The 21,181-nt window shown below is 40.3% G+C and overlaps 1 protein-coding gene across 1 annotated transcript in view; it reads right to left on the minus strand.

The window, feature by feature from the left end:
• The window catches only part of ADGRL3 (adhesion G protein-coupled receptor L3), a 927,638-nt gene extending 910,832 nt beyond the window's left edge, over positions 1–16,806 (minus strand). The window contains exon 1 of the mRNA XM_061145874.1: positions 16,275–16,806. The gene's annotated coding sequence lies outside the window, so the exon portion shown is untranslated. The remainder of the gene's footprint in view (positions 1–16,274) is intronic.
• Between the last annotated feature and the right edge of the window lie 4,375 nt (positions 16,807–21,181).

The raw sequence follows: 21,181 nt of genomic DNA on the forward strand, positions 1-21,181 counted from the left end.
GAGGTCTCAAAGTGGCAGGCACGACTGAGTGAGTAAGCACAGCAGAGCACATTAGAGATCAAAGGGACATCACTTAGCACAAACTCCCTCCTTACACGCGAAGCTCTGGACCACACTTCCCAACTGAGGAGGGGCGAGGCAGAAGCTTAGACTCTCATCTAGCTGGTCTTCTTCACATCCCCTCTCTAAGCCTCCCCCAATGACATCGACACAGAAGAGCCAACATGATCTTTGTAAAATGAGAATCTGATCTTGTTATTACCCTGCTTCTCCTAAGATAAAATCCAAAAAAACTTAAAAAAAAAAAAAAGGAACCTTTAATTCTGGAGTCCTACTTACTCCCCTAGCTACATTTCATGCCTCTCTCAATCCTGATGCTCCAGCTACTAGAACCTTCTCTGAGTTTTTCACAGGAGCTGAGCGCCAATCTCACTCTAGGCCTTGAGACTGGAGGATCCCCTCTGCAAGACGGTTGTCTGCTTAGCCAGTTCTTACAAATCCTCCAGGGCATGGTAGCGTGAGAAAAACTTTTACCTGGAGTGCCTGAGATTCTCAGGGCAATTATTCTCACTATTTTCCTTTTCTAATCTCTACCACTAGTCTGTTTAATTTTACCATACAGGAAGTACAAAGTAAAATGTTGATAAACGGATGCAAAAGATTAATGATTCCAAACTTACTATCTTCTTATTATAGCATTTTTCCTATATTAATTCTTTTATTCTACTAAGATAATTTTCTCAAACCACAATTATTTATCTTTTCATTCACAGACTCTTAAACTAATATCATTTGTTTTCTAGAACATACTTCATTGTTACTTTATTAACATTCAATGATTTGCTCTAAATAACAATAAAACTGGTTTTATCACCACATACTGTGGAAAGCTTTCAAAAAATAAATAACAAGCTTAATCCTCACAGTGGAGAGATGCTAGAGAAAATCTACTGTCTTTACTAAATGATTATACCATATCTCTCTTAACAATCATTTTCCATATTGATATTTTACTACTGTTCTTTGACAAGTAAAGAGTTATAACCACTGCCAAACTATAGAACTGGTATTCCTAAAACTAGTTCCTCCATTTCTAAAGTTTCAGAACCAAAGACACCACACACTTACAAAGACAATGGGCAGGGGGAGCAGCTAGGATAAAAATGAACAGAAAGCAACCCTCTAGAGTAAAACTCTCTCCCGGTCACACACACACAGATAAACGTGTCTAAAGCTAAACTAGGAAACCTTGATTACAGTGTCCATGCAGATTTTAAGTACCCTCCTCATTTCAAATCTACAGTGCCTGATCATACTTTATGGTCACTAGACAGTTTATGACACTCTGAAATTTAGCATCACAGCCAGACAACTGAGGTTAAACCATTCTCTGTGTTAACTCAGGTAAAATGAAAAATTCAGGTGTGTTGTAACGTGTTGTCTCTACTATCAACTCAGGGTAACTATGCTCGATTTTCTTCCCTCTACTCACCTCTATTAACCTCCTCCACTTGAACATGCTTGGGTCTGTGATGAGCTCTCCTGATGACAGAATGTGAAGGAAGCAGTGAACCAGCACATTCTCTAGGGCTGCCTACTCAACCTTCATATCTCAGTTCAAATGTCACTTGCTCTGGGAAGTCTTTACAGACTCACTCACCCCGTCAACTGAGACAAGGTCTGATCCTGCTGCTATCTCATAGTATCCTGAACTTGACCTTTGTAGCACTTACCAGAATTTTAACAATTCATGATAGATACATTGCTTAATACCTCTTTATTTCTATGTCTGTGCAAGTACTAAAGTCAGAGGCTCTTTTTTCCATCTTATGCTCCACATCCCCAGCATCATGCAGACATCTGGTGCTAACAAATACATAGTGAATGACAAAAATAATGACTTCATAAAGCTGGTCTTTTGAGAACTGCAGAAAAAGCAGAATGATTTAGAGCCCCACTTAAAAGAAGATATCCGCTTTAAAAATCTATGAAAAATTAACACAAGTTATACAAGCTATCAGTGTGCTATATGTTTTATGTTTATCATCTCATTTAATCTTCAAAATAACTTGGAAAGGTAAGCGTTATTTTTACCCCCATTTTACATGAAGTCATGGAGAGGCTGAGTCACGTTTTCAGAGTCACAACAGAGAGCAAGTTGGAAATCATGCACTTCTGACTCTCAAGCTTCTGCTATTCTATCGCTTTGCTTCTCATTAATATACATTATGTTCTTGTATTTTGTTATTTCTCTACATGTGTATTTATTACTTGGGGTAAAGATCATGGGGTCGCAAAGAGTCGGACACAACTGAGCGATTGAACTGAACTGAAAGATCATTAATATAGAACTAACTGCAAGTTAATGCTTAAACTTTACAATAATTTGTAATAATTTTATGTAAGTAAATTCAGCCATGTGAGGAAAAAAAGGAGTGAAAAGGAAACACGAAGTATACATCTCAGTATACACCAAGTATATCAATGCATGCACTCGACAAAGGGCAGCACATGCTATAAACCAGTCATCTTACTTCAGGCAAGTCAGTTCAATTCCTGACAAGCAACTTTTTTTTTTCTTTTTTGAGCAGAGAAAGGTTTATTGCAGGGCCATGAAGGAAATGAGGTGGCTCATGCCCTAAAAAGCCTCAAGCTCCTGAAGGGTTTTAACAAAGCACCTTTAAAAAGCCAGGCAAAGGTGGGGAGTGGGGGTCACAGGGTATGTGATCAGAATGGATACAATTCTCTGACAGAGGTAACAGGGTGGTGTCACAGGAGTTAACATTATCAGTCTTTAGGCTCTAGGAGGCCTGGGGCTATGTGCTCACAGTCATCAGACATGTCACTTTTTAAAAAAGATTTACTATGGTAAGAACCTTTGAGATCTACCCTCTTAACATATTTGTAAGCAGACAATATAATATTATTAACTACAGGCACAACGTTATTCAGCAGAGCTCTAGAACTTACTCATCTTGCATAACTGAAACTTTATAGCCATTGATTAGTAAATGGGGAGTTGCTAACCAACATTTTAATTTTTTTTGAGGAACCAAAGTGTGCAAGAGTGTGCCTTTTAGGATTCCTTCTATGCCTTTATTATTCTACTTGCACGTGCAAAGCAATTTTCAATGGCACTTGAATTTGCCTTGCAACAGTAACTTCAAAAACTGCTTTCATGTTCAATTATTTCTTCTAGGTCCATAAAGCACATTCATGCAGATATACATTCATTATTAACCTAGCATTAAACTCGGTCCCATAAATATGTTCTGGTACCCATTTTTAAAGAAAATATAGAAAGTAAAGTAAGAACTGGTCTCCAACTTGACTGCTAGGAAGTGTACCCTAAATAAATGTCTTTATGATTGGATGCAGAAATCACAAAGATAGTGTTAAAAATAGAACAGCTGGTCCCTCTGACCAAAGAATGAAATAATGAAATTAAACTCAGTAGGTATTGGCATTATTGTTAAAATGATAAAAATGTGCATTACATACCTACTGTTTTCCTCTACTATTTCACTTCAGTGCTACTGAACATGTTAATATTTTATATTCATTCTTTATCCAATGGACAGATCTCTAACTTAACTTAAACCTAGCAAAAACTGAGCTCACATTTACTAATTATGAGCCATACTGTTCTGTCAGTTACTTTCTTTACTGATCTCATTCTCCGTTTATAGGCAACCTTCAATTACTGTAAATGTGTTTACTGACAGTTTACTCCTGCTTTTCATCCTTAAATTTTAGAATAGCCCAAATCTAGTCCACCAATTTTCTTGTTCCATGAGAGGTTTGGAAAAGAAGAGCTTTGTTAAAAATTGATGTTTACAGATGAACTTGAGAGATTCAGTCCATTCAGAGCAGAGAACAAAACTAAGAAATTTTATGGGGACATAAATGGGATGGTGGATTCTTAATTCTTCATAAATTAGTTTCACTGCATGGTTTTATCTTAATATTAAGTTAAATTCAAAGACATTAAGGATAGTCCTATTTAAATGTTAACAGCCAGTAAATTTCATTGTTTTATTACCAAGCAGTTTACTGACCTCAGCTTTTATACATTGATATGAGACTTAGTAATTCTTTAGAATTACCAAACAACTCTGGTAATTATTACAACTGCTACTAACTTTATAAATAATGAAAAGTTAATAACTACTAATTCTACACAACTGACAGTTGATAATTCTTCAAAATTTCCCAAGAAAATCAGTTAGACAGTGATGCATATGGATTACTATAACCAAGTAGTAAAAGTCAGTCATTATTTACTCTTTGTCCTAATAACTGTATTTCAAGGAATCTCCGCTACAAAAATCATCAGAGAATGGGCCAAGCTGCATGTTATTTATCATCACAAAGTACAACTCACATGAATAAGGAAATGTCTAATTTTTTTTAAATTTTTTAAAATTTATGTATTTATTTTCAGCCACACCGTGTGGCATGTGGGATCTCAGTTCCCTGACTAGGGATTGAACCCACACCCCCTGCAGGGGAAGCACACTGTCCTAACCACTGGACTGCCAGGGAATTTCTCAGGAAATGTTTAAATAAATCATAGGGTATCCACATTACAAAATGAATATTTTACAACATTAAAAATGGTGCTCTCAAAAGTTAATGCCATTGGGAACCTGAAGAGAATTATACAAACTATATATAGTTTGACCTCAGTTCTACTAAAACAAAGACACAAACATACATACAATGCAGATAATACATAGATAAATATATAGATAATCAGCCTAAAAATGTGTGACATAACCTCTGTGAACATGGCAATGTGCCATTATATTATGATATACTGGTTGATTTCTGTTTTGACTTTATGTGACACTATATTTCACAAGTATTCAACATGAGCATGTGCCATAGGGGAAAAAAAAAAATTTTTTTAAGTGTGATCACTGAGAATGTAGAATAAATTGCACTAGGAAGAACGAATAGGAATGAAAATTCAGCTATCACTGGCACCCAAGTAGAATCAAAAGAGCATACATAAAGGCTATACACTGGGATTGTGGCACAAATCCCAGAATAACATCTACCAAGCTAAGAGAGAACAGCAGAAAAGGAAGGAACTCAGCAAGATTACTGAAACAAGGCAAATGGACTAGCACACCATAGTGATACTTTGAGTCCTCCACACAGATAGTGCATTCATTTGTAATGATGTAGGTTAATTTCTCACTTATAAACCTAATGCTATCTTTCATACACCATTACATTTTTGTTGTTGCTCTATCTCAACCCTTATATTCAGGCAAGAAAACACACATATACACTGCTGCAATTTCACTATCATCCATTATTCAGTAAGGGTCTCAATGAATAAATGTCTGCTCAGAGGCTCTAAGCAAATTTCATTTCTGAATACTACTGTCTGCAGCCCAGCAGGCTATTTCACCAAGATAAGATCACACCTTTAATCAAATGCACCACAAAAAGAAATACTCCCAAAGTTTGCTTAATAGTGTCAGATCATAAAAATAAAATTCTGACAGCCTACTAATTTTTAGGACTCTTTCTTCTTCAAAGATACACAACAATAAGGAAAGTATATAGGAATTATTCTAACTAAGGCTTCGATCAACCTTTAAAAATTCTCCCAAATTTTTACATTTGCTATGTTGCTATTTACATCGAGTTGGTCATTTTAAAAGAAAAGTCAACAATAACTTTCTGTTTGAATAAAGAAAACATAAAACACAGTAAATTTAAAGGTTTCCCATCTTACACAAATACTAGCTCTCAAGCCCCATTTAACTTCAGCTGGTCAACTGTCAGGATTAAACACTAACTGGGCTCTAGTTTTTGCGATAATGGATCCAAATTAGATGTCTATCATTTCAATAACATTATTAGTGGATACGCTCAAGATATATTTTCATTGGATGCTTTAGCTAATAAAGCTACCCATACTCAATTATTTGAAATATCCTACGTGATGTACTTCTGATTATTCTGCCTCTAAACATAAGGTTAATTTGAATAAAAATACATTCCCATCAGTAGCATGACATAATGAGTACACTAGCAAGTGTAAAATAATTAGACGTTTCAAACAGATGGATGGATTTATATCTGTAAATCCATTTCTTTTCTCCCTTTATTTCTACCTGCATTTATTTTATGTTGTACCTAATCCCATGACATAAGTTTTTGTTTCTTTGATTTCTTCTGGGATAACTTTTTCTCCTGTGAAACTTCCATTTCTGGTTTAGGAACAATTTGTTCCTTTTCAGTAAGAACCATCTAAATATGGCTAGTGGAGCTCATACATAAATTCACCCAACCACAAGTTCCATGCCCAGTGGCACATCTTAGGGGATTTTTCACCTGGATTTTAGGACTCGATGCCTAAACGATCTAACCAGTAAGATCAGCACTGTGAAGGAAGAGGAGCAAAAAGCACTCTGTGTACCAAGGAATCTGTCTGCAGTGTCCCGTTTGACACTGTGGGATGGCAACTCTGCCATCAAATGATGGAATGGCATACACTGTTTATCTAAATGATATCTGCAGACATTTGATGGGTTTTCAGACATGGACAGCCTGAACAAATTAGACAGTTTCACAGATGTTCTTGAATCTGAAAAATTTGAATTCCCTTGATCTGCATGTTTTGTTGCGTTTTCTGAGTCAAGGAAAAGGAAACCATTTTCCATGATCACTTTGGCTACTGAAAAGAAAAGAATGCATCCCTTTTAAATGGCTTTTCTAACCAGTTCTCCTAATGCCTGATATGAGTTAACAAAGGATCACTACAGTGGACATTCAGGTTTCATCAGTCCCTCTACCTTTTTCTGTCAACAATATCCCTCTCTTAATTGAGTCTTTCTTTCTTCCAGATATTAGTCCATCCACAGAGGAACTGCAGTGTTCTTACTGACTCCATAAGCTGGTGATAATAGATTGATCTAAAGCTGAATACCTAATTAAGATTGTGGTGAAAGGTTAAGAATCCAGAGTGAAGCCAGAGAGAAAGAAAACAGGCAGTCTGCACTGGATCATGAGACTGGAACAGAATCCTAGTGGTAGTCAAGGTGCTAATTTTTTATGATGCCTAGGTAAACCTCCATCCTTCCCCAAGATTTTTTAGGTGAGAAACACAAAAACTTCCCCCTAATCATTTATGGCCTAAAGCTAATGGGAGGTGTCTGCAATTAAAAGAAAAAGAACATGCACACCCATTCTATTAAATCATTTAAGCTGAATTGAAGTCCATTTGACAACCAAGATGTTATCATACAGTGATGTTATCATATGATATATCATATAACATATATCATATGTTATCATATATATCATATGATATGATATATCATATCATTTATGGTTATCATACGTAACCATAAAAACTAAGGTATTATTGTATGATATATCATATAGCATCAAGTGAGATGTTATAAACTATGCTGCATTTTAGAATGACTGCAAAATAATATTTAACTGTCACACATAAAATGTATTGAAAAGTCAAGTGAAACTTAATTGAATATGCCTAAAATTCAAATCATGATGGTATGTTATTTTAAAAGAAAATGGATTTCCTAAGCTCTTCTTCCAAAGTCAACTACTGCTAATATTATGGTTAAAACTCAACAGACAAATTCAACTGAACAGTTAAAGCCAGCAGAAAGAAGTCTATAGATATACACATGCCTCATGCTAATACAAACCTATTTCTCAATAGACTCTTTGTCTACTCCTTGAAGTCATGATCAGTATTCTGAGTCAAGGTTCAAACAACCATCAGCCACTGACATATCAAGAACACTGAAAATATGAAAAAAAAAAAAAACAAGAGACAGAAATGTAAACTAGTTGAGCCCTTCCGTTCTGGCCAGAAATAAAATCTCATACAAAAAAAAGAACCATCCGTCAGGACCATTTCCTCTATCCAAAAGTATTTGGAAGAACTCTGAGGAAAGGAAAATGGGGAGGGGGGACCAAAACAAAACAAGAGACTGTTGGAAACCCTCTTAGAGGGTCAGCTGTCAATGGAATGCACTTTAGTATTCAGGTTACCCACCCATGCAGAACATCAAAAACTGGGCTTAAGTCTCTCCCTTATTCTCACAGGCTTAGGCTACTGTGGAGCCACTGGGGCTGTCTTGAATAGTAACACACTTTGCCTCTGCGGGATGCATAAACACCAACACAAGCTGATCAAACAGAAGGAGATGTCGTTTCTACTTGGCTTTCATTTTCTTGAGTCATACTTTAAAACACTTAAGTCTGGTACAATTTAGCAAGTCAGCCGTCCAATGTGCAGTTTATTATTTCATTCATTTTTACCACCAACCATGTTGTACGCTTTCCGTTTTAACATAAATTCTGAATGATTAGATATGAGTCACACATTTTAAAAGCTTCTCTTAATGGCAACTGTCACTGAAATACACATGTTCATTCTAAAACATGGACTTATTTATGACCCCTCTCCCATACTTCTAGTCTTTAAGACAATTTGGGGATCTGAATCTTAAGGGTTCATCTGCATTTATAGCAATCTTATGAAGACTAAACTTTAAGATTATAAATCCTTCAAAAATATAGGAAATCCTTAAATCTTGGAAGTTTATGATGATTTAGTTACAACATGTAGAATATTCTGATGCAGTTAAAGCTTAAAGAGCTGCTGACGCCATCTGAAAAGATGATCAGGAGTTTAATTTAAAATGTCTTAAGTTAAATTGCTACTTTCATTTTATACCTGATTTAAAGTCAATCTTCAGACACAGCACTTTGTGGCTGTCAAAAATATTTTCCTGTCAGGATTATGATGGAGGGGGGCAGAATTAGTAGCAAAGTACATACAATATTTTAAGATTACAAGGAAGAGCTCAGAAATAGGTACTTACTAAAAGGTTAAAACAAGAGAGAGGGAAAGATCATGGAAAAGACAAAAATGCATGTGAAACCTTTCTCAACTTCTTAAGAAAATGCTATTGATATTCATAGCTCATCAAGAACTCTTCAATAAAAAAATGATATTTGATTTAGCTAAGTTTTCTTAATACCAGTAGCAAAGGACATTTCTAATATTACTCTAATAATGATAGGTACCATTTATTAAATGCTCACTCTGTCAGGTCCTTTTCTGCTCATTTCCTATTTCTCACCCCAAACCAGCAATGCAGACTTTACTACCTTTATTTCACAAAGAGAGATGATATAGCTATAAAGTTGTAGATCTGAGACTGTATTCAAGTGTCTCTCTTTCCAAAGGCCATTTCTAAGCAGTTCATAATCAGGAACACTGTCCAGGTATGCCCATCTAAGGAGTATAGTATAGTTTCTCCAGCAAAAAGTCAGGTTTCGCCAACAAGCTGGAGAAGATCAGTGCTACAGTCCTCATTTCGTAGTACTCACCCTAAGTCAGAAATTAAACTAGCCATGCTGCTGCTGCCAAGTCGCTTCAGTCAGGTCTGACTCTGTGCGACCCCGCAGAAGGCAGCCTATCAGGCTCCCCTGTCCCTAGGATTCTCCAGGCAAGAACACTGGAGTGGGTTGCCATTTCCTTCTCCAATGCATGAAAGTGAAAAGTGAAAGCGAAGTCGCTCAGTCATGTCTGAATCTTAGCGATCCCATAGACTGTATAGCCTACCAGGCTCCTCTGTCCATGGGACTTTCCAGGCAAGAGTATTGGAGTGGGATGCCATTTCCTTCTCCAAAACTAACCATAAAATATGCTCAAATATATGTATGGAATTTATAAATATCTCTATAAGGTTAGGGCTTCCCTCATAGCTCAGTTGGTAAAGAATCTGCCTGCAATGCAGGAAACCTGGGTTCTATTCCTGGGTCAAGAAGATCCCCTGGAGAAGGAAATGGCAACCCACTCCAGCATTCTGCCTGGAGAATCCCATGGACAGAGGAGCCTGGCAGGCTACAGTCCATGAGTCTCAAGAATCGGACACAACTTAGCGACTAAAGAGAGAGAGAGAGAGAAGGTTTTCCAATAGATGTCAAAGTGCATTTGGAAGTATTACAGGTCAGCTTTAAACTTCAGCATCTATTAAAAGTAATCTCTATGTGGGGTTTCTGTTACTCGTCAAGCACATAGCCACTCACAAACAGAAAGGCAGTGTATAATTACCCCAAGGATGTTTTTCACTGAAAATGGCCTGTTGTGATGTTTAGACAGTGATTAACAGACTAACAGTGTAGTGAATCATCTTGATATCACTTCAGAAAAGTGATTTCCTCCCTAATAATTCCCAAGATATATAAATATTCAATTAGGGTCTTTGAAATCTCAATTTAATTGGGCATTCATCCTCTACCAAACTTCAAACTTGGCCCAGACTAAAAAGGTGTTTGATTTCATTCTTACTATACAGAAAAAAAAAAAAAAATCCAGTAACTCTTCATAAGTTTTCAAGTGCAAGGGTAAAATAAAGCCAAGATTATCTTTTATATGAAATTTTCAAATTTAATCACATTTTAAGGTATGCTATAAAGCAACGAGATAACACATATTGCAAATTTCAGTCACATAGTCACATGGGGAATTGATTAAAGTTTCCTGGGCCCCTCATGAGACCTAGAAAATAATAATAATGACAGTAGCAAGTAGTTACAATTGTGCCTGTAACTGCTTCAAACACTTTGCATGTATTTTCCCATTAAATTTTATGAATAATAAAAACCTATGAATTAGGTACAACTGTTATACCCATCAAAACATACCAAGAAATTAAGGCATAGAGAGAGAGATCAAATATCTTGGCAAAAATCAAATAATTTATCAAGCCTCGGCAAACACACCACTGAGTTCCTTCTCATCACCACCAAGCAGTCTGCCTATCTAGACAGCAGAATATCAAGAATTGGGGCTAGATTTTAAATTTTCCCAGTAGCTCCTTTACTACTATCAGCATGTCATGCTGGAGACCCGAAACCTTAAAGTCTCCATTCCACTAACTGGGGACCAAAGAAACTAGAAAGAAGCTCTCTACATTGGGAAGGGAGAAGTGAACATGCGAAATAATTAATAAAATAGCCGTCTGGCTTGTGTGTTTTTAAAACTTGGACAATTTGTTTTCTCATCCTAGATGACTCTTTATATGGTCCAGTGAGGTGAACTTTTGAATACAAGGAGGCAGATCTTGAAAAGTCAACTTCAGTGGTTCTCAAATTCTCTGGTTCCAGGACCCTTTTACACACTTAAAATTGGTGACCTAAAGCAACTGTTGATTATATTGGTTACAACCATCAATATTTAAATACTAATAGTTAAGCTCATAAAATTTTAAAACACAAGAATACACTAGCAGGCCATATGCCATCAAAGTAATGATGGCATCATATATTGTATACCTTCTGGAAAACTCTACCATAAACTTGTTAAAGATGAGATTGAAAGGTTTAAAAAAAAAAAAATCTTAGCATTATTGTGAAAATGTTTTCTTCTTACAGTACCCCTGAAAGGGTCTCAAAAACCCACAGATTTCTCCAGTATAAAGTTTGAAAAGAGAAGGTTGTCTGCTCTACAAAATAACTGACACAGAAGTTTACCAGATAGAAATATTCATTTGGATGACTCAAATCTCATCCCAAAGATAATGTTCACAATAACTATGATTACCACCAACAGTATTCCATTTAAGTTCTTGAATATGGACCAAATGCTAACAACTAATATGTATATGTAATCACTCCTGAAGAAATTCGTTAACATTTAACTAAAGTCTTGCTTTAAGTCAACTAATGTCAACAAGACATTAGTAAGACATAAATTATTAAGATCTACAGAATCTGTTAGGATTTTCCAGTAGCTCAAACAGTAAAGAATCTGCCTGAAATGCAGGAGACGATCCCTGGGTCGGGAAGATCCTCTGGAGAAGGGAATGACAAGCCACTCCAGTATTCTTGCCTGGAGAATCCCATGGACAGACAGCCTGACGGGGTACAGTCTGTGGGGTTGCAAAGAGTCAGACACGACTGAGTGACTAACACACATAGAATCTGTTATGATCAAATACAGAAAGGATTCTTCCTTTCACCCACTCTCTAAAAACAGATGGAGAATTTCAATGAACTCAGAGTAGAACAGCCAAGTCTTTTATATATATTTGTATTTGTGAGTGCATAGGCACACTTAACAATTCTAAGAAAAAAATTACACCTGGTTACTTTATGCAGTAGAAAAGTTAATTTCAGTGGCCCATGTAGACACTCAGACCAGGGTACTGACATGAAAGAATCTGGGGAACAGTGTGCACATCTTTGGGCTCATAAATGCTATTCACAGGCACGCTTGTACTACTTTTTCACACTGGCCAATAAACATCAATATCAAAATCATAATCAGTGAAAAATCTGGGTTTTTCTCCCACTGATCAGCAAATCCCTAATAACACACACTCAAAGATAAGAAAGGAAGTATGTCAGGAAGCCCTTACTCATATTTTAAAGTTTTCGTTTATATTTTATTATAAAATAGGATATTCTAGTAGGAAATTCATTTGCATAAAAGAAAAAGACATAAATGCAATAGTGATCAAAGCGCAAACATGTCCTTGAAGGCAAACAAATGCTAAATTACAATACAGCCTCTGTCTTTAGGGTTCCTCCCTCTGTGAACAAGAGCATATTTTGAATGCAATGCAAATCTAAGAAATCAAAGGGAAAATAGTCATTTGCAAAACTTAAGGAAAGATAGTCTCCCTCTAATTCCAAATGCTCTAGCCATTCACACCATGCTAAATTAAAGCTGCATAGCATTTCTCAAAATTATTCTGTTTTTAAATACACAAGCAGTTTTCCTGGCTGATTCCTGGGCAAAAAAAAATCCCCCACTTCTAACAGTAACTATCACTCCTACTTGGTAGCTCTTTTCAAAGACAGTTTCATCCAGCAGTTAAATTTGTCCAAATGAAATCTGAAAAAACATTTCAGTTTAGCATTAGATTATTTGACTTCAATTCTTTTCATTTGATAACTTTTTTTTTTAATCTGCTATTTAGGATTAACTTCGCTAGAGCTCAGCAAGAAATCAAAAGGAAAACAAGTCCATAAAAAATTTGTCTTTCCTAATTACTAGAAACAATGCTAGGCACAGTAGCTGGAGCCAGTAAGTCTCATATGCACTATTATTCCCTGTGCAAAGGAATGTTTTAAAGGAATGTTTAAAATCTCCAAAATGCAAGAAGATCATCATTAAGAAACTCATTTCTAAAAGACCTTCCATTCATATTTTCATGGAGGGCTCCCAATCTGAAGGATAATCACACCAAGCAACTTAAAATGAGACATCAAAAGCATTTACCCATCAAGCAAATCACATGCTGGCTTATCGCTCTTTAGGCCAGGGATGCCTGGAGCAACCTAATGTATCTATCTAAAATTTTTAAATAGTTCACATAAACCTTCGCAGTCATCATTTCTCCTACCCTGAGTTTACAGAAATAGTCTCATCAACCATGCACACCAACAGAGCAGGTTACTGAATATTTAGTTATGAAGAAGAATGCTAGGGAATGGCATTCAGACACTTGTGACACATTCACCTTCAGCTAAAGACAGCACAATACCCTGACAGACACAGTTCTAATGACATCGGGACCTGTGGAATGTATGACTGCTAGGAAACACATGCTGCTAGGAAACAAAGAACAGATCTGATCAAATCTTCTAACACAGGACTGGGAATCACTGTGATTAGATCTTCTAAAATAAGAGGACAAGTACTCTTTAATCTTCAGAAATATTTGCAAGGGCAAAGGCTTTAACACATACCCTCTAGAAAGGAAAGAAATGTAAGAAGCTAGAATCACATGGATGAAATCACAATTTCCTAAGTTTTCCACTAGCCCTATCCCATACAAATATAACTTAATCAAAATCAGGCATCCTCAGTGATTCAGTATTCCTTTTGTTGGTGAGGGGAGTGAGGGGTAACCTAAGCTTTTTCAAGAGGCCAGTATCTTAAAATTGAAAGAAATGTGGAAATGATGGTACCCAGAATCAAAGTACTCTTTTACATTTACAGTGCTATACTTTCAACAAAACCATGGGCAACAAACACAAAAGCAGTCAGGGCTAATCTACAACTAAGGAATTTCATGTCTCTGATTATTGAAACTGAAAAGGGATTAGCTTTCCAACTTTTTAAAACTGTCTTTGTACATTTTTAACCCTTGGTCAACAACAACAACAACAAGGTGGAGTGAAACAAAGGTGAGCTATTTCACTGCAAATATTCTAACTCCTAGACAACTATTTGGGAACCTCTTTTGGAGATACTATAAAAGAACTGACAATTCTATCTATAATCCATATATAGACAAATTGGACACTGGAACTCTAGGTCATTTAGTACCATTACAGATTGAATAATATACCAGGGAAATCTAGCTAAATTCTGTTTAATCTCAGGAAAATAAAGTACATTCTCCAAATGAAAAATTACAAAGAACTATTTCTCTGTAGATTCTACAGTGACATCCTTTAACTAGTGTTGATAGCCCATATGACACTAAATTAGCAGACTGCCTATTTACTTCAGAGCAAACCACAGAAGGCAATTTTTCCTTCCTGCCAGAGTCTGTGCATCTCCTCATTTCCCCAGCAGCTGGCTGAAAGGATGTAAAATCAGAGGTGCAAGAAGGCTTATACTTCCTAATGAGTAATCCACCCAAGAAAGTAAACACAACAGACATCACCAGGTCGGGCTCCGAGGGAGCAGGCAGGGCTGCTTACACCGTTGTTTACAATGTGTTCTAACTACCGCAGGCAGATCACACACAGGCACACGGAGGAGACACCCAGAGGTGGCTCACACGCCTCGAGTTCGCCCAATTGCTTTGATATCTCTGGCCATAAATTATGCAGCGCACATTTCTATCGGAGAGCGGCCAGAGAATTCCGAGGACCAAGGGTTATGCTGGCTTGACTTGGTTATTTCAACCTGACCGAAAGAGGACTTGGTCCTCACCAGGGCCAATTTGGGGTGCATCGCGCGCTGCACCAGAGATTCTCACGCGCAGCACGCATCTGTTTAGAGGTGCTCACTAGGGGACAGGGGACACAGTAGGGCTTCCTCAGAACCCCTACCTCCCCCACGGCCTCCTCAAACCAGATTTTCCAGTTAAGCGGATCCCAGGCGATTTCGATAAGCAAGCTCAGCTCAAGTAGCATCAGCTCTGTCATCCCGGCAAATATCTCCGGGCCATCCCCGGAGCGCACTAAGGCGCGCACACGTAGACCCGAACACGCCGATCCCGCTGCCGATTCACCCCGGTAGCGGAGGTTCCCCCTCACACACACACACACACATACACACCCACCCACCTACACTGCCAGGGGGCCTGGCACGTTGAGCCTCTGAGCTCCGACGCGGGACCATCGGCCGGGGTGCGGGGACACTGAAGCTCCGCCGCAGCCCGGAGCTTCCCCTTCACTGGTGAGAAAATACGGGGCGCCTGAGTTCCTACCTGTAACCTAGCCGACCGCGGCCACCGACGCTCTGACCACGCTGCCCCGGCCGGCCGGATTATTGCAACACCGCCCCCCACCCCCGCCCAGTGCCCACTCCCAACACCACGCCGCCCCCGGCCACCCACGAAAGTAGCCGCTTTCTGCAGCCAAAACCGCCTAACAAAGCCCGAGCAAGCAGGTCTAAACCAAACTGCCCGTGAAGGGGACACAGCGGGCGGGGTATGGGGAGCTGGTGAGGCTCCGCGACTCCGGGGCACGAACTGGGCAAACGCGACCCCCTTGGATGCTTCAGGCAGGTGTCTTGAGAGGGTCCCCTCAGCCCCCATCACCCCTGGGCCGAGCTCCTCACCCGGTCCCTGTCGGTCCTCCAGCCCGCTCCCGCCTCAAGCGGCACAGGTTCCCGGCCGGCAGAGAGAAGGCGCCCCCTGGTCTGCCTTGGGCTCCCACCAGGGGAATGACACTGGGGTGAGACAGGAGGGGAAATTCCCGGGGTGGAAACCGTTCCTATCCCCCCAGAGTGCTGGACTGCGAATGCTCCCCGGCCACCCTCGCCTTCGTTTCTCTCAGCCGCCAAACCGCCCAGTGGCTGCAAAAACCTCGAACCCGCGCCAACCCCCAGCGCCCACCAGCCGTGAGGGCCCCTTCCCGCCCCACATCACGACTGGATGAGTGTGTGTGCGGGCGAGTGTGCAAGTGGGAGGCTGAGTGCGCGTGAATCCTGCGCCCCCTCGGTCGCCTGCCCCGCGGACGCAGACGCCTGCGCCGGGCCGGGGCCACCACTATTAGGAAGAGTGAGAAGAATAAATTACCTTTCGTAACCGCCGGTCCCTGATCTCGTCCCATCAGTTGCTCAACAACCTGCAGCCTGGTGCAGTTTCCACAATCCAACCATGGAGCCCGGGGCAAAAGACCGAGCGGCCCCAGCGTAGACAGCCCCAGCACTCGCGTCCAGGAATTATAACCAGAGCGCAGAGAAGGCAGCGGGAGGGTGGAGACCCCGGCCGAGGAAACAACGAAAAGTCTCCTTCCCCCTTTTCTTCTGCTACACAGCCATGAAGAAAAGGGACGGGGGGCGGGGGAAGCCAAATGCTTGTCTTCCTTCACGTTTCCTCGCTTCACACACACCAAGGGAGTAAAAACGGAGCAAAGAGAGTGGAGGGTTCAAATGTCTCTCCCAGTCCACAGTTGCACAACTTCGGAGTCAGGCTCTGGCTCCAGGAGCAGCCGAGGGACCCCAGCGGCAGCTATTAACATGCGGCAGTCATAGCTGGGGCTGCTTTTCCTCCTGCTGCTGCTGCCGCTTAAGAAAACACGCTGCTGGGGAGACCAAAAATCTGCCACCATCCCCCCAGTCGATCTTTATATCCAGTTCTCCCACCCCACCCCCTTTCTTTTTCTTCTTCTTCCTCGTCCTCCCCTTTCCGCCGGAGAGCGGGAGCGGTGGAAAAGGTAGGGGGAGCCGCGAGGGCCAGGGGTGGCTCCTTCTCCGCCAAACCCTCCTCCTTCTCCTCTCGAGGTTCTCTCGCCGCCGAGGGTCTCCCCACGCGCCCGAAACCTGCGCCGAGAGCCGGAGCGAGGGCCCCACAAACTCCTTCCCAGGTGCACAGCGGGGGCTCGCCGGCGGAGCGGGAGCCCGGCCGCCTAGGGCTGCGTCCCGGGGGCCGCGGAGCCCCGAGCCCGGGGGGTGGCTGATTAGCTCGTCGGCCGGGCCGGGCAGCCGCGGGCATGTGGGAGCTTCATCGCGTGGCCCCGGGCTCCGCGCCGCCGCCGCCGCCGCCTCTTCGGTTCGTTCTCTTCTTCGACTCCCCGCGAGCGAGCAAGGCTCTGGCGCTCTCCAGACACGCACACTCACACACGCGCACACACGAGCGAGCTCCTGCCAAAGCCAGCCGTGCAAGCCGCGCGCGCGCACACCCGGAGAAAGAGGACGGAGGCAAAAAGAGAAGAAAGAAAGGGGAGGGGGCGAGTCACAAGCGGCAGCTGCGGGAGCTGAGGCCACGAGCAGTCCGGGAAGAGGCGGCAGCGGCTGCGGCGGCGCCCACCCCGACCAGCGGCAGCATCTGCATCCCCGCTCCTGGGAACTGGGGCGAGCAGACAACCGGGCGACGCGCCGAGAGCGGCTCGGAGCGCGGGCGCGCCGGGGCCGTGCAGCCTGCGTGCGGCGGACGCAGCCGGGGCCCGAGCCGAGCCCAGAATGAGCCGCGGGCGAGCGAGCGCCGAGAGCCGAAGAGGGGGCTCGCGCCGGGAGAAGGGGTGGCGAGAGGTAAAACCCGGATCTGGAGTGCGCGCGGGCTCCACCTAGCAGCTCGACGAACGCTTGGAGGTGGGAACGAGAGAGCTGCTACGGAGGCTTTCTTTCAGGGTTTGTCAAACAAAGGGTACCTCTCCTCGCGGCTTCGAGACAAGCTTTCTCTCTCTCTCTCCCTCCCTCTCCCTCCCTCCCACCCTCTCCCTCTCTCTCTCTCGCCCCCCCATTCCCCCTTCGAGCTTCCCTCTCCCTCCCCTCCTTCTTTCTTTCCCCCCTCCCTCTCTCTCTTCTCTTCCTCCTTCATTCCACCCAGGTGAATAAGTGACATCAGATTGAAACTACCGCCAGCGTCTCTTTTTACAGGTGCAAATTATTCCATATTTTCATTGTGCAGGTATCCAGTCCCAGTGCGTTTTCCGCCTTTGGTCCATTTTATGTTCCTTCAAACTTAGCACATCGTGCAAGTTCATTGTAGCCGTTAAAGTATCATCTGATAATCCGATGTGGGGATTCAATGATTTTATTTCACATCAATCAAAATTACCATAATGGATATGGAAAGGTGCCGCTTCCAAAGCAGTGCCTTTTGATGGAGGAAAAGTCTGTTCAAGTTAACTGAGTGACCTTGTTCAATTACTGAGCCCCTTTCTGCCTTGTTTGTAAATGAGAGGGTTAAGTAGGTAATTTCTAAGGTCTTTTCCTGCTCTAAAATTTCATAATTTGAAATGGCTAAGGTGTTATTGTCTATATCAGTACATTCGAGTTGCAATTATAAGAGAAACTAGGATTTATTATATGCATCCAACAAGCACATTATATCCAAATTACATTTGAGTGTATATAATATATTCAGAATGATCTAATGCCCTCTCAGTTATTAGGGAGGTAGAGTCAACATCTGAAGAACATAAAGCCTCATTCGAATTAACAGACCAAACCCAATACAAGTGACTATCAAAATCTCATTCAGTCTTCAAAACTCAATTCCAGTACCAACTGCTACCCATTCAAAATAATCACCCCTTCTATTATATTCCCATAGCACTTTGATTGTATCTCTACACTCATCTCATTCTGTTTTTTTCTTGTTCTTTTAAAGGTATTATTTGCTTGTCTGTATGCCTCTTCACATTAGAGTATCTTCCTGGAATTTAAATTACAAATTTCAATCATCTGTGTAAGATTAATCTGTACCCACATTATTTTGCACATTATAATTCTTTTTATTTTGGAAAAAAATGGGAAAAAGGTTGAATGATATTGCTGAATTATGACCAACTAAATATTCACAGGCTTAAGTTAGGCTACTTGAATTTGCTTAATATGGGGCATCCATGAATTCCCCAGAGTACTTAAAGAAACCGTAAACTGACATCTGGAGTCACTTGTTACTTAAATGATTTTGGAAAGAGTGGACTCTAACCAATTGTGACAAGAGGCTCTTATTTGTAAAGGAGGAAAAATGGAAAGTACTCAGTTCATCCCCCAAATGGAGATATGTAGAAAAGTAATAAAAACAGAATATAGAATGAAAGGTGCTATATAGATATTAAATGGTATTAGTGGTAGCAGCAGAAATAAATAAATAGCACCTATGGACCAATTGTTAGAACCAGACATCACGAATGGCAGGTCTGGTAGGATATGTGAGAAAAATAAATTTTAAAATATAATTAATATATTTATCAACAAGTGAGATATAATAAGTGAAAACTAAACATTGTAAGTTAAATAAATAATTAAAAGTATTCACCACAGAGGAGTTGACTCAAACAAACAAAATTACAAACAGAATAATGCAGAAGAAAGAACCAAAAAGGGGGGAAAAAAAAATGTGTGAATAAAAATAGCTGATGGTTAATGAAAATCACTGGAAAGAAAAGAATAGGTTAAAGGTTTATACAACTTAATCAAATGTCAAGGTAACAATTTTTACAGCAGCTACCTGTACTTTAGGTTCAAACCTCATGCTTCCAAATCATTTTTAATCTGATGGGCATAGTCTTCTCTATTTGATTTAAGATACAAAGTGTCAATACTCCATTGCCAGGAAATCCATGACTCTTGCCAATATTTTTCTAAGGTGAACCTTCCACAAAAATACCATCAAATAAAATGCTGTGCCCTCTTTGCTACACAACTCTATTTAACACCTTCTTCTCAGGGCAGATGACGTTTGAGCAAAGAAGCTCATTATTATACCATGTATAATAATACATGGTAGCTCTGTGTGCAAGAGTGGTTTTCAAAAAAGATCCCACTGTTGATTTTAACTACATTAAAATTGAAAAATAAATCAATATGTATAAAATTGAAAAGAACCCCTCCCCCAAAATTTTTTAAAAGCTGAATAGCCAATCAAATAAGATAATCACAATTAAAATATTTTAATCATTTAAAAAATTTCCTGACCAAAAGACTTTTCAAATAAGAAGTACACTAAAATCTCCAGCACGTGAAATTTGGGAAAAGAACATGCATAACATGTTCACAAAATAAATACAAGTGGCCAATTAAAAAAAAAGGAAATATGTTCTGTCAATATAAATCCAATACATAAAAATGTATACAATTACCAGATCCATCTTGTTTCACTCATGAAATTAGCTGAAAAATAGCAGTTTCCTACTATTAAACTCTAACAAAAGTGAACTGAGACAGGCCTGCCTCTATGCTAGTGATATATACTGACACAATTTTTCTGGAAAGAAAGCTGATATTATGTCAACTGCCTTATAGAATATATACGTCACTAATCCATGGTTTCTATTCACGGATGTCACTTCTACAGAAATAAACAGAGGCTTTTGCACAGTGGCACACCTCTCAGTTGTAATTGTATAAAAGAAGTGAGTATGTAAGATATCTTGTTTTTGCATACTCAGTAAATGCCTTCTTACCTGATTGGAATTGATAGTTATTCAATTAGTCGGGGGAAAGTTAGTTAAAGTTAACAAAGTTTTTTTTTTTTTTTTCTTTTTTTAAATATTCTATGTTAGTTAGGATTCACTTTGACTGCAAGCAACAGAAACACGCATCAACAATAAACCAGATACAAGTTGATTTATTTTTTCAGGTTAAAGTGTAGTATTTAGTGATCCTGGGCTGCTTGACATTGCACCCTGTAACAGACACCTTCTTTATCTTCTTGCTCAGCCACACAGGGTAGTTATTCCCAATTCCAGTTCTCTCAAACATGCCTGCACTGTAGGAGCAGAGAGGAAAAGGAAGAAAAGAAAGGCACACTCACACCCAGAGACATTTTCCTAAAGCTGCACACACCATTTGCCCTTTCATTTCATTTTCAGAAATGGTGAGCTGGTAACACCTAGCTACAAGTATAATGAGAAGCGTTGACTATTTGAGGCAGGCATGCATGCAAGTGAAAATCAGGATTCATTAATGATTCAACTCTTCCTTACCCTATGTCTTGGTGTTGTGCACTACCCTGGGCTGAGCTTCAAATAT

Source organism: Dama dama, chromosome 6 (genome assembly GCF_033118175.1).
Source record: "Dama dama isolate Ldn47 chromosome 6, ASM3311817v1, whole genome shotgun sequence".
Taxonomy (NCBI): Eukaryota; Metazoa; Chordata; class Mammalia; order Artiodactyla; family Cervidae; genus Dama; species Dama dama.